Source organism: Lepidothrix coronata, unplaced genomic scaffold (genome assembly GCF_001604755.1).
Source record: "Lepidothrix coronata isolate B3197 unplaced genomic scaffold, Lepidothrix_coronata-1.0 Scaffold223, whole genome shotgun sequence".
In the NCBI taxonomy this organism is placed as follows: domain Eukaryota; kingdom Metazoa; phylum Chordata; class Aves; order Passeriformes; family Pipridae; genus Lepidothrix; species Lepidothrix coronata.
In genome coordinates, this window is record NW_016690403.1 from 876500 (window position 1) to 893041 (window position 16542).

Consider the following 16542-nt stretch of genomic DNA (forward strand, 5'->3'; position numbering starts at 1 on the left):
CATGTGCAAACAGAATTCAGGGGTGACTGTCATTGCTTATTCATTACACTCTTGTTTCTCTTCCAGTTCATTACAAGAGCAGCTCATCTGCCTTCTTTAAAGAATTCATTCTTGCAGGATTTTCCTCTAATCAGTAATCAATCAAAGCCTTTCAACTCTCCATATAAATGCTGTCTGTCACCTGTCTTTATGGAGAAACCTGGGAAGAAAAAAGTCCTTATCCACAGGCAGAATGGTAGAGACTTCACAAGTAAACTGTTGTGTTCTGCATCCCTAATTCAACCAAACGGTCACTCAGCCAGCGCTGGAGTGGTGCTTGTGGACAAAAATCCAGACCTACGCCTCATTTCCAGCAGCAGTTTGGTGCAGGCAATACCATGGAGTGTCAGCAAAGGACATTGGAAGCAGAAGTTAATGACAAAGCACAAACTAGACAGGTTTTGAGATGCAAGTCTTAGAGCAGAAAGTTTGACAAAGAGAAATGAAAGAAGCCAAAGAAACCAAAATCATCTCCACAGTTTTAAGGTAGGAAACAGAATTCCACGCATATTGAGAGCCATTCTTAAAGAACAAACAAACAAACTATTCCTATTCCTGCCCAAACCCAAAATATAAGTGATCTTTCAATTACAGTTGGGGGAAAGAACCTAACTCACTTTGCAACACATTTGGTTTGTTCTCAAAGGGGTCATTAGTTCATGAAAACATGATCTGACCTCCATTCTGACTAGACTGTTTTATTTTCCATAGAGTAATCTTACTGGTTTTAAGGTACTAAATTCTTTGCAGCCTTAAGAAGCAAATGAGCCTCCTTTAGGCTATATATAGTTATATATTCAAACACCACAGCAAAGGTTTTTCTCCCCACCTCACACCTGCTTTGTTTATAGTAACATTTCCATGGAGCAGATAGAAATATTTTGTAATTTAAAACTAAATAAAACTAATGATCTACGACACTTTCCTGGAATCCTTATTTCTGCTGTTCCTGGACATTAAAAAAGCCAGCTTTGCTTTGGCTAAAGCTCGAAAATACCCGCTGTTAGAAGCTGACTTTTCTAAGGGCTGTAAACTCCATGGGCTGATTTAAACCCCAGGGAGTTATGGTGTTCCCAGTTAAGATGTGGGAACAGTTAGGAGGTTTAAAAGGGGGATCTCAGCAACAAAGTCCCAGGCTTTTACTGTGAAATGAAGCACAGTAAAAGACAAATCCTAAAGCCCAAACTATGCTCTTTATTGTCTGCTTTCATCCTCTTCATGTCTGCTAAGCGACCTGACTTAACTGTTATTTAAGTCAATGCATAACATTTGCAATCTCATCAAAAATTCTGTTGATGAATTGTTAGTTCCATAGCTGGGTCTGTGGGAAAGAATGGATGGTGAGACCGACTGGAAATTATCACAAATAGAGCCCTGTTTATCAGAGATTTGAATTTCTCTGAATTAAATGTTTACCATAGATTCAGATGCCTTAAGAAGACCAGCTCAAAAAAATCAGTGTCTACAACTTTCAGTAATTACATGAATTAAGGCAAATGTATCCTTAAATGCTATTCTTAGGAATGTCTATTATAGTACTTCTTTTAAAGAATGGAAGCAAAAGAAACAAGCCATTGTTTATGTGGCCTACGGAGGCAACATGAGGAGATTATAACAGTGAATAAAGCATAAAACCCTTACAGGTGCAGGAACTTAGAAACACCATAGATGTCTTTATAAGAAACTCTATATGGTGTAACTCTCTTCTGCAGGCATACAAAAATTCTGTATCAGAAATTCACTTTGTGTTTGAAATCTGTTTATTAACAGCTCATTACAAAGCAGTCACAGGAGTATTATTGTGTGCTTGAAATAAATTCAAACCACTGGGTAAATGTGCTCTATTCAGGACCAATAAGCAGCAAACAAAGCTAAGTGAGTGTAAAACTAATTCCAGCTGTACTTAAAGTTGAGATGTACATGACTCCAAAGTTCTACCTTTATTTTAAGACTGGAAAGTAATTTATTCACTTGCAATTTGAAGACTGGTCAAGGAATCATGACTTTCATATGTGAACACCTTAATGTTCTGAAATAATCAGGAAAATATCCAGGTCACTGATGTGCAAACTAACACTTTTCCTCCCTACAAGTTCCATTTAAAGGTGCAGCAATTTTCTTTCCAAGGAAAAAATAATTTCTGGAGTTGGTAACAGTCTTTGGAAACTGTTGTGACTTTAGTACTAAAAGGAGAAGGCAAAACTGGATTTTGTTACTTTGCTACTTCAGCAAAGGAAAGTTTTGTCATTAAGATTATTCAAATAAATGTCATTTGTGATAGTCTCCAAAAAGGCAGGCTGACAATTACAGACAAATTAAAACTTACATTTACCCAGTGAGCCACAGTCCTTATTGGGCACACCAGCATTGCCTCAGAGGCTGAGGAGATGCTAAAGGGGTTGGCACCATTACAGGGAAATTATGGAACAAAGAGCCGGTTTTTTGTGGTGTGGAAGGACAATGAGCCTTCTAATTCCTTCACATCAGTGGAACTGCAGAAATGGAATAATACTGGAGTGCAATCCAAGCACATGCTGCTAAAAGTACTTTCACTGACATGTCATTGCTCATGAAAGCCACAATGTCACATGAAAATTAGCACCAACAAGGTCGGTGAGCAGACAGCACCAAGTCAGCACAACTCTGCCTGACATTGTTTTCAAAAAAAAAACCATTTCATTCTAGAGACAGTAAAAAGTTTTCTCAGAAAATGTCAGGGAACAGTTTTCCTCTGTCAGTTCTCATATTATTCTGCATACATTTCTGGGCAGTTTAATGAAAACTTGATAGGTTAGGTCAATCTGTGGCCACCAGGAGTGACACCACAGATGTGTCACTCCCACTATTATTAATACAAATGCCTTCCTTAGATGGAATGCAGGTCCTTCTGTCTAGGAGGAATTCCGAGTAAGTTTTTACTCCTGTGAAGTGCAGCCTGTCCCATGCCAAGGCTCAGTTTCTGTCTGTATGAAGGGACTGCTCAAAGGCTACTGGATGAATTCTCCAGTAGGGAAAAGGAAAAAAAAAAAAAGGAGAGGGCTGTGGATCAGAGACAGCAAAAGTGGTTCTTGTGCTAGAAATTTTAAATGTAGAACTGGACAACAGTTCCTGCTGGAAATTTGAAGATGAAACAAAGCAAATCGACAGCATTTGACATCTAACCCCATCCCTGCCTTCCAGAGCCAGTGACCAACTGCCAGGCAAAAATGCTCGTGGGCTCCCAAGGGCCACCCCAGACACTGCCCAGGTGCAGGTACAACACACAGCCAAGGCTGGCAAGAGACTTTTGAAAAGGGCACAAACTGAGCAAACCAAGTGCTGTGAACGTGCCAGCAGTGTAGTCTGGTCAATCCAGGGCTAAAAGGAGGCTGTGCAGATGATCAGGCACAACAGTAGGGAATTATGAACTAATTTCAGAGAATGGTTATAGCCTGACTTAAACAGCCAAAGGTCTCTGTTCCAGACTCCTGGAAGGGAGTAAATGCCTCCTTGTTGGTGAGGAGCTGCTGGCTGGGACCAGCTCTGACTGCAACCTCTCAGAACTGAAATCCAGCAGCCTCAGCTATTCCAGTCATCAAATTACCTCAAGAGTCTGCCTAAAAGTTTCTTTTTGTCTTAGAATGTTCCAGTCCTGTGAAACCACCTGGTTCACAGATTCTTTGGTTACTGAAGTTCACAGCACTTGGTTTTGGTTTGTTTTCTAATTCATTTCAATAAAAGTGATGAAAAGAACAACAAACCCCACTGGTAAGTCCTGGGGGTGTGTGGGACACATTGCTGGGGCTCTGTGAGAAGGCTGAGCCATCACCTGCTCTCTCCAGCCCAGGCCATGGCAGTGAGTCTCTGCATTCCTGCCATTTCTCTTTGCTCTGGTTCCCACAATCTCATTCTCCTCATTTCAAACAGCACTCAAGAATTTTCTTCCAAAATATGAAGATATTTTCTTTCCTAATGCCAACCCCCCAAACTTGTTCTTACAATCACTTCATCTATTTTTTCACATTATAAAGTCTTTCTCCACATCGCTGAGTAATACAAATCACTGCTTTCTGACATTTTTGTCAACTGCTGAATACATTATTCATGAATACTTATTTATCACTGCTGAACCAGCTCTAGAAATAGTGAAACAATGTGCACTAAGTAGTTTTAGTGTGCCTTTTATTTTTATAAACCAAAATAATTGGGGAGTGTGTTACTTTTTCACTCCAATATGCTCTGTTCATTTTAGGGACAGTGTACTCTTGTTAGATTTTCATAAATGCATTCTCACAGGGAGGTTGGAAGACTGGCACATCTCCTGATGGCTCTTTGAAAGATAGAAAGAAAGTGTTCCAGAATATGATGCCCTATAGCTAAGGGCAGGCAAATGATCCCCCTGTGCCTAAATCCCATGGTCCTTTTTGGGCACACAGAGCAGGCAAACCATTATTTTACTCTAAGTGCTGTAGACACACAGTTTTGCAAAACCATGATAGTACATAATACCAGGATAAGCCAAGTTAACAGCAAGTACTGTGAGATCTTAAACAGGCCCTTCATTACCTTACTACTAATTTAATACCAACTCACATCAGAGGCTATTAACGTGGTTTAAATAGTATATATTTGTCACATAAACAGTGCTTTATGCCCACCTTAGAATGCAAGGTTTAAGAAAAGACAGCTTATCTCTTTGGTATTATTTAAATATAGCACTATTTTTCTTGGGCAAAGTGACTTGAGCCCTTAACTTTTTATGGCACATAGAACATGGAAAATATTAGCATCATCAATTTAATCTCTATCACAATCTCAGCTGCTAACACATGCATTATCTGCTCTACAAACTGTATAATACAGCACCTCTGGTACTGCCAAGGAGCTTTTCTTCCTTAGCACCATCCATCCTCAGTTTTCATATTCTTACAGTCCTTACCTTTCCCTCGTAGCAAATTCTAAATAGGAGAGAGGCTACTTAAAAGAGGATAATAAGTAGAGATATTTCAAGTTTTCATAAAATAGGACGAGGCCATTATGGATCCCGAAATTCTAAACAGGTGCCAAACCAATGCATGTCTATTCACAGGAAAAAAGGTCTGTGAAAGTCACTTCATGACCAGGTCCAAATACAGACATTTATAGTAAATCAATATTAATTCACTATTACATAACCTTATACAAGTCTCTGATCAAGTTGGTGTCACTTTGTCTACAAATATTGTACAAATGGCTCAAAGGTTCTTCTCCATAACAGTTTCTTCAAGAGTTCCTTTCTACCTTTTCACTTTTAAATGTTTTGATTAAAATGCTTATGATGTTGAACCTTCATTTCCCTCACAGACACGGGTATGTTCAGCTGGTGTTTCAGTGGATGCAGTGAAGCCCCTGGAATATGTGGTTTATTGACTGCAATGCCCGTTGTTTGCTGGAACCCAGACTCTTTCTGCAACAAGAGTTGCTGCTCTTAAATAATAGCCTGATGCCAGAGCTGTTTGCTGTACTGGGTGTGCCAGGTGAATGCACAGATTAATTAATCTGTGACAAAGTAATTATGCAGAAAATGTGGTATTTAAAGGAGATGCTTCCAGTCAGAACAGTAGCACAGGCAAATATGCTGAGAAGCCTCTAAAACATCTCATCACACAACAGATGGATTAACAATTGCAATTAAACTCTCCAGTACTACTTATCTAAATATTATCTATGTGAAAAGTGTAGACTAATCTGTGGTAAGCAGGTAGAGGGAAGAGAGCTGGGAGGTGCTTTTCAAAAAAGAGCAAACATTTGAATGTCAAATCTTTTACTGAAAAAAACAGCTACCCAATTGCTTACAAGATTGTCAGAAACATATTTGTAAATTTTGAATATACCAGGGCTATCCAGTTTTATTCCTGTGATGGTAATTTATATAATGCAGGACATAAAAGCATATCCAAGTGCATCATGGAGCACTGAGGAGTCAAAAGTTCAGCACTAAGGTACCATCTGATCTTCAGTCTAGTTCAGCTCCCAGTCTGTCATCAAATCGAGATAAACTGGGTCTAAATAACACCCATTAACTTCACTTGGTCTCTTTATGGGCAGTATTTTCTCAGTGGAAATATTTAGAGAAACTTCAAACTGGAGCTGTCATTTTGTATTGCTCAGAGCAAAGTGTCTCACTGCAGAAAGAGCCTTGAGTAACTGTCTGGCTGCAAATGTCACTTTGAGGAAAGTCAGAGGAAACATTTCTTTAAACATCTCTTTTATATCTTGTTTTGATCTACATGACATCCATTTTCCACATTTGTTAACCCAACTGCTTGATATTTATGTGTATTTTTTATCAACAGTTGATCAGCACTTTTTAAGTTGGACAACTTAACCCAGTTACAGTATCAGCAGCGTGACAACTTAGACCTGTAGTTCATCACAAGCAAAAACAGTTCTAGCAAGGAAACCTGCCTAATTTAACAATAAGGAAGTTTCTTTTCCTTCTAAACTTGTTAAATTGCTATATAGTCTTTGTGATGGGACCCTTTCTAAATGTAAGTATAATTATAGTCAAGTCACTTGAATTACAAAACCTATCATAAACACATTTGTTTTTCCTGCTTCTGTTTAGGTGCACCTAAAACATCTCTCCAGTGCTAACAAACTGGCAGCAAATCCATTTTCTGCAGCCATCAGAAGTAGCTTCTACTTCTATACCTTTAAGCACAAGAGACATTTCATTCCCAGTTTGGGAACACGAGGGCAGTGAAAATAGAGTATTTTCACATTAATTCATGAAGTCACACCTGAGTATAACGGGGGAGAGAGAAGGGGAGGAGGAGGAGGATACACAAAAAATCAAAACAAAACCAAACCAACAAAACCCCCAAACCCAGCAAAACCAAACAGGCCAAGTTCCTATAAGTCTGATCAACAGCACTGAAGAATAACCTCTTATTTTAGCATCTCCCATAAAGTTCTGGGTGGTGACGTTCCCACCACGGCAGAGGTGGAACAGGCCATGATAATCCCACACTAATGTGGAGATCCCCTTGGCAGGATTGTTCTGCTACTTGAAATGAGACAGAAGAAGAGGGTACAAAATTCAGTATTTCTATACAATCAGCCTGTATTCAAAATTTCCAAGCCAAACTAACACCATTTGGGAAAATAATTCTCAAGGAATTCCCAAGCATTTCAAGGAATTCAGGTTACTAAACTTTCCACTGAGTTTGGTGAAGAGAACAGTGTTCCTGCTTTAGGCTTGCTGCTCTTACATTTCCATCTCATTACTTCCTTGCAAGTTGTGCCAAATCTGCAGTTGCCTACTAGCAGCTAAAAGCTGGTATCAAAGGCCTGCTTTAATTAACAGAACTCTGTACTCAGAGCTCGGGGGGCCTCACTCATTCTGCTAAATAGACAAATTGTCAGAGGTACTTGTTCATATGAGAAGATAATTATGGAAACTCATATATAAACACACCTTTCAGACAAATTTCCACTTTGTGGCCTTGTTGAAAGAGTGTTAGGTACTGCTGAGAGCAAAGAGGAGCAGAGACTGAGGTTGGGTGGAGAGCACCCTTTCCTACTTCCATGCAGCAGTTCTGCCAAATCCTTCAAGGGTTAGAAGAAGCAAGTTTATTTTGCATCTTGACCAATAAATTCTAATGAAACATAGTCCACTTTCACTATATCCTTATAACAGGGGATTTTCGAAAGGCTTCAGCAATGTCAAATCTCATTCACCATTTCCATAGAGGATGAGAACTCCATGTGGAGTTGGAATGCATCAGATGTATAATTCACCATCTTGTTTCCAAAAGCACAAGAGAGAATTGGGAAAGTTTTCAAACCTGATGTCTACATGCTGTTGAATTGCTCTTAATTAATCATAATCTCTCTCATAATTGGCTCCAGTCTTTCTGTTTCTTCCTTCCTCTGACGTAGCTTTTACTATGTCATTCTAAAACCTTCCATTTCTATTGAACCTTTCTTATGATGATACTATTAATGAGAATTCAATGTTCCATGCAAGATTATACATGTATGAAATATAATTGTAATTTGAACATATTGTAATGACAGGTAGCACCAGATGGTGCAGTTACAGGTAATATGAATTCCTCATTTTCAGTTATGAATGATCTATTTACTTTAACAAAACAAAATGGAATTATTTGGTTTGCAGTCCAGATTCTCCTGGCTGCTCATTTCAAAGGAAAATGGAAGTGTTCTCTGATTTTTGGCCTCTACCTTTTTGGTGTAGTCTTGGTACAGATTTTACACACCCCCTGCTTCCTCCCAAGCCAATAAACTAATGTTTGTTCTATACTTCTTGATTAAAATAAGAAAAAAGCTATGCCTGCATTCTGTTGATGAACATCTGTTCCAGATAGTTAAATGCAAATTCATGTTTATTGTTTAATTTGCTGGGTGGGCTCAACATCACTGAATTCTCTCCCCATGGGAATTCTGTACCTATTTATATTCAAATAGGCCTGCATTGTTCACCCCTCACCCAGTCAGCACATCCAAATATTGACAACTTTCTTCCACCACTGCCACACCTGTAGCTGCAAAGAATGAGAATAAGCAACATCCTTTGGAAAAAAGGCATTGATTATATCTATAAATAAGATGCAGAAATGCAAATTAGTATCCATTTTGGAAACAAGGGGTTTTACAAACATAAAACTTGAAAGATTTGTGTTCAAAGTGCCTGACACTTTAAAGAATGCTTAAAATTAGAGCAATCACTTTAAACCATTCAATTTTTTTGGTCTTGTCCCCTTTTACAACAGTAATTATTTTTAGTAAAAGATTCTTTCAGAAGACTTTTCAAGATAAACTACTTAATTTTACATAATTCCTGTGAGGTGAATGCAGATGTGGTGGGGAGTTTGTTTGAATTTTTCATTTATTTGTTTGTTTAGTGTTTTTAACTAATGAGAAAACTAAGATGGCAGGGTCACCAGCTCAGTGTGGCACTCAGTGCCCAATGCACTGGGAAATTCTAACTCTTACTAATTGCAGTTAAGGTTGTATTGACAACTCAGCTGAGATAAGACATTCAAAATTACAGATCTCAATGCAATATTCCAAAGTCAGATGAGTCAAGACAGAAAAAAAAAAAAAGAGAATTCATGAGGTCCCTGCTCTGTGGCATCTCACAATTACCCACAGACTCACAGACCATCCAAGGAACTCCAAGTGCTGTGCCATTGCAAAATAAAACAGTCTGCAGAAAAGCAAAGTCCACCTGCTCTTCTTTCAGCTGGAATTTTCCAGCCCACTTTTGTGTATTCAGCAGGAGCTGAATTCCTGTTTTAAAGAGGCAAAGGGTAGCACTCTGCCTCCCAGGTGGGTTTGCTCCAACAGTCAAGGTAGTGAAGAACACACAGTTTTCTCAGCCACAACCTGGACACAGGTACAGCAACGTGGACCCAATTTTCTGGTACCAAAAGCACACCAGTTAGATACAGGAATATCAAGTAAATGCACTAAACAGGTATTCAGGGCATTTATATTTCTTTCCTGATGCAGTCAAAAGACTCCCATATGACCTTGAGAAGTTCACAGTGTCTCTGGAATTTACATCTGGGAACTCCACAAAACAATGATTTCTGTCGTTTCTACATATATTGTAAACTCTTCAAATTGGGCTCTGCCTTATTACATGTTTATTTCACTGGAAACCCCCAATTAAGTACCAAAGCCAGCATTGCTCTCTGAGTTTCCACGATACACTAAGAATAATTTGAGTATTCTAAATCATGCAAGTCAATGTCAGAAGACATTTTATCTTGTTAAAGAGAATGTCAGCAGCCTCTTCATCCCACTTATTCTGCAACTGGTGAACATTCATCCACCTCACTGTGGGTAGAAACACCTCTCACTTTCAGAAGATATGATATTTTTATGCACACACTTATATGCAGCTGTTATTAAGAATGCAGTCACATCATTTTTTATTCTAATAGTGGGAGTACATAATCAGTTCAAGTGCTACACTAGTAAGGAGAATTCAAGACAAATTATAAGTCATAGATAATTGCTATTAATAGAAAATATGCCTCAAGGAGAATGGAGTTATTAGATAAACATCATTGCAGTGCTTAAGAGCTCAGGAGTGGATAAAAGAAAGGAGAATGAGTTGCTCTGGGATTCCTCCACCCTGTAGTAGTTGAAAGTTTGTGGTTTTCTAGAATCATTTCTGTTCCTAGGCTCATAAATGAAGATTTCATTTAAGAAGAAGCATGAGAAACTCCAGAGCACTTCCACCTTGAAGCATTGGTGTTGTTCAGATGTCCCAGCCCCTTGGCCAAAGGCTCCCTCACACCTTTGTGCCTCAGCCGAGCACAGCTGAGCTGCTGAGCAGAACTCAGTGGAAGCTGGAATTGGCTCTCAGGAGCAGGATTTTGTGTACCTGACCTGGCTGCTTTAGGGATGATCTGACTGACCCTCTCTGCCTGCAAAGGCTCGGGGCTGGTTCCCTGCAGCAGCACTCTGGGAAGGACTGTGTTTAAAGTCCCAAAAAGCAAAGTTATACCAAGCCAGCTCTGACATGGTTGGCTACTGTAGGACTGGGAGCTTGCCTAAGGTAGGAGAGGAGTCCAGAATGGCAATGTCCCAGACAACTTGAAAACAATAAATCAACAGCTTTCTAACACACAGCCTGAAGTGCTCAGTGCTAGCAAGGAACAGATTATTAACCTGACACATCAAAAGATTTAAAAATTATTGTCTGTTATATTGTCCAAACTACTGAAAAAATTGTTTGTTTAAAACTGCTTTTACAGACAGAAAGAGGAAAGAGATCACTGCAATATTTTTTTTCTGCATTGAACATATCTGGCTTTATTATGAGTCGGTCCCCCTTCAGCAACGGAAAGAAACCCAAACTTTCCTCAGCTATTTTGAAAAATGATCTGCAGTTCTTTCAGACTAATCCCTTTCGATTTGAAATCAGCACATTTGCTGGAAACAAGAAAGGTTTTCTTCATCGTGGCCTCTGCACAACCAGTGGACAAAGGCCAGGCAGAAAGGACTGAAGGAGACAGGTTGGACCTCCCTGGCAGACACAGAGGGGCTGCAGGATGGGCAGCAAGAAGGTGTCTGTAGTAAGCAACACTCCTCCTGAACTGCTCTTTGCTTGGGCACTTGGAGTAAACAGTGCAGGTTAATATATAAAACTTCTGTTCTTAAAAAGAGTTCTTCTCAAGTTCTGTTCTTAACTTACAGCATTTCTGGCAATCAATAACCTCATGCTTTATGATAATCCTTGACAAATTAGTGTTCACAGTACTTTACAGGCAAGGACTGCAGAAGAGAAATATTGTCTGGCATTTTCTAGTCCATATGCCCATAGGCAAGGTAAGCATATAGAATATTTTCCATGGAAAATCTCCTTGGCTGACAACTATTCACCATTTCACAGAAGGCTGATGGGTTATCAATTAACAAACCCCAGTCAGTGTGATTTTTGTAAAAGCAGGAGACTAGGTAACTATAGGAAGCTGAGTATTCTATAGGGCATTTAGGAAAAGTAGCATTACAGATGTTCATGCTTGGAAAAATGAAAGCATTGCTGCTTACAACACTGCTGATCTGCAGCTCAGAGTGATGCAACAAATGGCTGAGAACAGCCACTCCACTTCCAAATATTGGTTCTTCTGAAAAAATATATGGGGGACAATGCACAGCCTTCTTGAATCACAAGTACATACAAATTGTCTTTTTTACCCCTGAAATGTCTCATAAATCTTTTGTCCAGCTCAAGAGCTGGCCAGAGCGTGCAGCCGAGGGGGTTTGATGGCAGGAGCACATCCCTGTGGGACCTTGGCCTGCTGGGAGCCAAGGAGGAGCACTCAGGCTGCAGAGAGCTGGCATCAACACTGCCTTCTCTGTGTTTTGTGAGGGGAAAAACAGTCTCCATGGGAGTTACACCACGAATCACAATTGATGTAGCTGTCTGTTCGAGCCTCTGTCACATCGTACGGGACTGCCCAGACACCGTTCCGTGGCTTTTGGATCAGCACCAGCTCACAGAGTGTGACTCCCCCTCGCACTGAGCAGCAGGGCCAAGTCTGGCACAGTTTGCTCCCCCTCTGTAAAGACATGTCTCGGAAGGGACATCTGTGGGCTCAAGTGGGAGGCAATGATGGCCCTCTCCTGCCAGCTGGCTGAGGGGCACAGGGATGGAGCTGTGAAACATCTGCTTTCCCACCTGCGAGAGTCAAACGGTGGCAAACTGCTTCCAGAGCAGAGGGGGGAGTTACAAATGTGTATTTTCTAATTATGCAATTGCACTCCCCTGCTTATTTTCCATTTGGGAAAACAGATCAAACTGGCACAACTAGAAGCTTTGCTTACTAATGCACACATGGATCAAACTGAAATCAGCATTACAGACCAGAAACAATAGTCAAAGCAATTCTCAACCTCTACTCAAAGTAATGACAAGAGTTATGATGCCTAGTAATTTGATGCAAACAAACTCAATAGTGCTGTAATAGAAAAGAAATGACATGAGAAAACATGTGAAGCCGAAGGCTAGATTCCATTATACATATAAATTTTTCCCTTATAAGTCACAGCAATCAGAAGTGACATGATTTGTCTTTGAGACACTTCCCAGAAGAGCTAGTTCGTGAACTCAGGAACCAACGGTAGCTTTATTTATTCACTGCAGGTATGCCAGAGCAGCCCTGGGATGAACACCCCTGTTTGTTGCCATCACTGGCCACAAACACACCTGGATGGATGTTTCAAAGTGTTCTGCACAGTTCCACTCTCAAATCCTTGCCAGCTTGACTCGTGCCTGATGACATTGCTCGGTACCCAAACATGTACTCCGAGCAGAACCTGTAACAGCTGGTTTTGCTCTGCACAACATGGGTATTCTCCATGAAAATACAGAACACTGAGAACCCCTTATTTCAGTTTTGGACTCTGAAATACTTCTCCATGCAAATATAAAGTAGAAAGGTGCGACAACAAAGACAGAGGCAACTTCCACAAGCCTTCTGTGTTGTAACACTGCACTCAGACTCACTGTCTGAACAGCAGCCTGAAACTCTTAGTTACTCATTCCTAAAAAGCCTTCATATGAAATAAAATGCTGTATCACACAGTAATAAGTTACCTAAATTAATCCTTTTAAAATAAATATTAAAAAAAAAAACAACAAAACAGGTTCTCAATGAAAGCAAAACCTTTGAGTTGGAAACTTGGGCAAACAAAGCACCAAAGGAAAGCACATAACTCTTTCTGCCAGTGTCCTGGTCACAGGAGCAGGTCAGAAACCTGAACAACGTGCAAGTGTGAAGAAAGTGGAAGGATCCACGTTAAGACAAGTGAGGTGGAAACCATTAGATAAGGACTTAGTATTTCAGAATGACCCCTCCTTTGAATGAGGAGGGATTTACAGGCAAATCCATCTTCAGAGCTGTGCTTGACAAAAGCTCTCAGGAGCAGATTTTCAGGCTCTCATGGTTGATATTTGGAGCTGTGTTGATATTTGACATGTGTTGCCAAGGGGGGAGAGCTGACAATGAAGTGTTGTCATTAAGACCATACAACTAAACTCTTCTTCCAGGAAACAAGCAGCAATATAACATATAAAAATAGTCACAGATATTCAGGATTGTTTTGTGGTTGCTTTATGTATATTTTGTTGACTTTCTTAAAGATGGGAATATCTCTTCCAAATCTGATGTTTGAAAAGTACCCTCACAAGGCTGGCTAAAATTAGAATGAATAGAACTAGAATAAACACAATTTCATATTAGTTTTCATCTGTCACTATTTTCAGCTCTCCATTTAACTGTGAATGATCATGAACAAAATTTGTCTCTCACTAATGATACAGTCCTTTTCCTCTTTCATGTGGCATCACTCAGATCCAAACACACTCATGAGGCTTTCAGGGCAGAGCTCCTATTTCTCACTTTCTCTGAGCACTGCTCAGAAAGCAGATTTGCTGTTTGTGGAAGCACAGAAGAAGCAGCAGCTTTAGAAATGAACCCAGGCTGGGTCCAAGGGCTGATCCTCAGGATATGCTGCTGCCTTGTAAAGCAAGGACATTGCAGTGGGATGAGGGAGGCAGCAGTTTGAGCTCCCTACAACATTCCAGCAGTCCCTCATGTTTAGTGTCCCAAAGGTGGACAGCACTCCTGAGTGGATGCAGAATCAGGGAGCTGATGAGCAACACAGGTCTGTGCTACACCTGAATAACTCAGCTGTGAACCAGCACTTCCAACAGGCTGACAAGCACAGACACACAAGGATCGGCCAAGGAAGAGTCTACAGGAGTTCATTTGTACACGACAATAACAAAACACTCGTGCTCAAACACTAAATAAACCCAAAACCCGGAATGCTCAGGCAGACACGTTATTACTCCATAATTGGTTTTGGTCAAGAAACAATGAAAGTTAGAAATATGCCATCTTGTTTCAGCAGTGTCTTAAGACAGCAAGAGTAGATGCATTAATAACAAGAGGCTAATCAAGCTATAACTGAATGTTTTAAGCTGAGAAGCTTTTTCTACTCCTATTTATATAGTGGAAATATATTTAAAAATCTAGAATAGAGTGGTTAGAAACCAAGAAGCCTACAGGAACAGAAAAAAATTAAGAGAAAATCAGAAACACAGAAAAAAATTAGAAGAGTGCAGTTCTAAAAAAAGGACAAAAATAAAAACCTGCAAATATTAACAGGAAGGCAGGAAGAAAAAAATGAATACCAAACATCATTCCAAACCCTTGAGAAGGTGATTTCAAAGGAAACACGGAGATAAATGGATGACAACATGCATATTAATGAGCCCAAAGCAATTCTCAATTACAGTTCATTATCATTAACCATTTGAAAAGTAAAAAGCAGATAAACAACTCGGTCTGCTCTAGCAGGAGTTGAAAATTGCCTAGCAAGAGATGCTTCTCTGTCAGGAATTCTAAGTAAAGGCAAAGAGCCACTGAATGTAACACTTAGGATTCAATTCAGATAACAAAAAAAGACTTGGGGGAAGGGGACTCGAGTTGCATTATCCACAAGACAACACAGTATTCCCGATATCCCGAGCCCTCTGTGTCACAGACACCCTCCCCTGCGTTCAGAATGCAGGCTGAGCACCAGGCTGCAGTGAGCTCCCCTGACCTCTCCAGCCTCATTGAACCTTCTCTCTCCCCCAGTCCTGCTCATGCTGAGGCAATGCCCTGTCAGCAGGTTCCAGGGGCTGCTGATTGTTTTCCTGGTGCTCTCTGCTGTGCCCTCCTGCCCTGGAGACTGCTGGCTAAACACTGCCCATGTCCCTGCATGTGTGCTGGGGATCTGTTCACTGCACACCCAGTACAGCTCCAATGGCAACAACTTCTTGCCTTGTAAGTATAAAATGAGTCACCAGATCCTGAATTAAGTTTTGGAAGGAACAAGGATATCAGAACAGGACAGGGTTTAGAAACTAAAAGAGCACTGGTAAAGGAACTTTGGGAGGCAGAGGCTCAGCATACAGCTGCCAGGAGCACAGTGTGCTCTGTCCCACTGAAGAAGTTTTAGAAACTCCTCCTCCTCTCAGAGCCTGTGGGTGGCTGTGGTAAACCTAAGGCATCACTCAGCCTCCCTGGGATGAGTGTCCAGAATTTTCATTCAATAGTGGAACACTATGGGATACTTTCCCATAAGAATAATTACTTTCCAAAGCAATTGAAATGTAGGCAGTCACTACAGAGTTTGGGAAAACAGAGCAGAAATAATTAATCTGTATGAAGAACTCCAAACTAAGGCTTGTTCATTTGTGCAGATATCCTTCAAACACTTAAACCAGAGTTAACCTGTCATAAGCTTTTCAATGAGAGGGGCTCTAATGACATTTCTTTAGCAATTAATGGTATCCCTCTTCTGAATTCAAATGTGTTTCAGCAGACAGAGCTGGGGCAGAAATCAAAGAACAGAGAAGCACACGGTTATGAGACCCAGTCAAACAACATACTCATCTTTCAAAGTACCTCCCTACACACCAAGCTCACATAAGAGCTCGGAAGAATGTTCAAAAATTACTTTCTGGAGCAGAAATTTCTACATAGAACTATCACCATTTTGTATTTGTTCATTAAGCAATTTTCCCTTCCCTTAGAGGACACCTACACAGATTCACATAACTCACTGGCATCTCACACATTTAGGCAGTTTTACTCTTCATAACAGGTGTGATTTGTTTGACTTCTGGCAAACAGGTGATACAGAGAAGTCACAAAACTCTTTACCAAAGCCTCTGAAGGACCCTCACCAACAGCTGCTGTTCTATTCCTGAAGTTACTGTCATACACAACATTAGGAAAATAAAAAAGGTGAAAAAAACCCACTCATAATTGTTCTGGTATTCAATTGTTTTCCCTGCAGCTTTGATTAACAAACTTCATTATTAAAGAAATTTTCTGCTTTATTGTTCAACATTACAACAATACTGCATTGTTTCATTTCAGAAGACATTTCAATGTAACATCTACTACTGAAAATGTCTTACAGACTGTCAAGCCAATGAAAGTC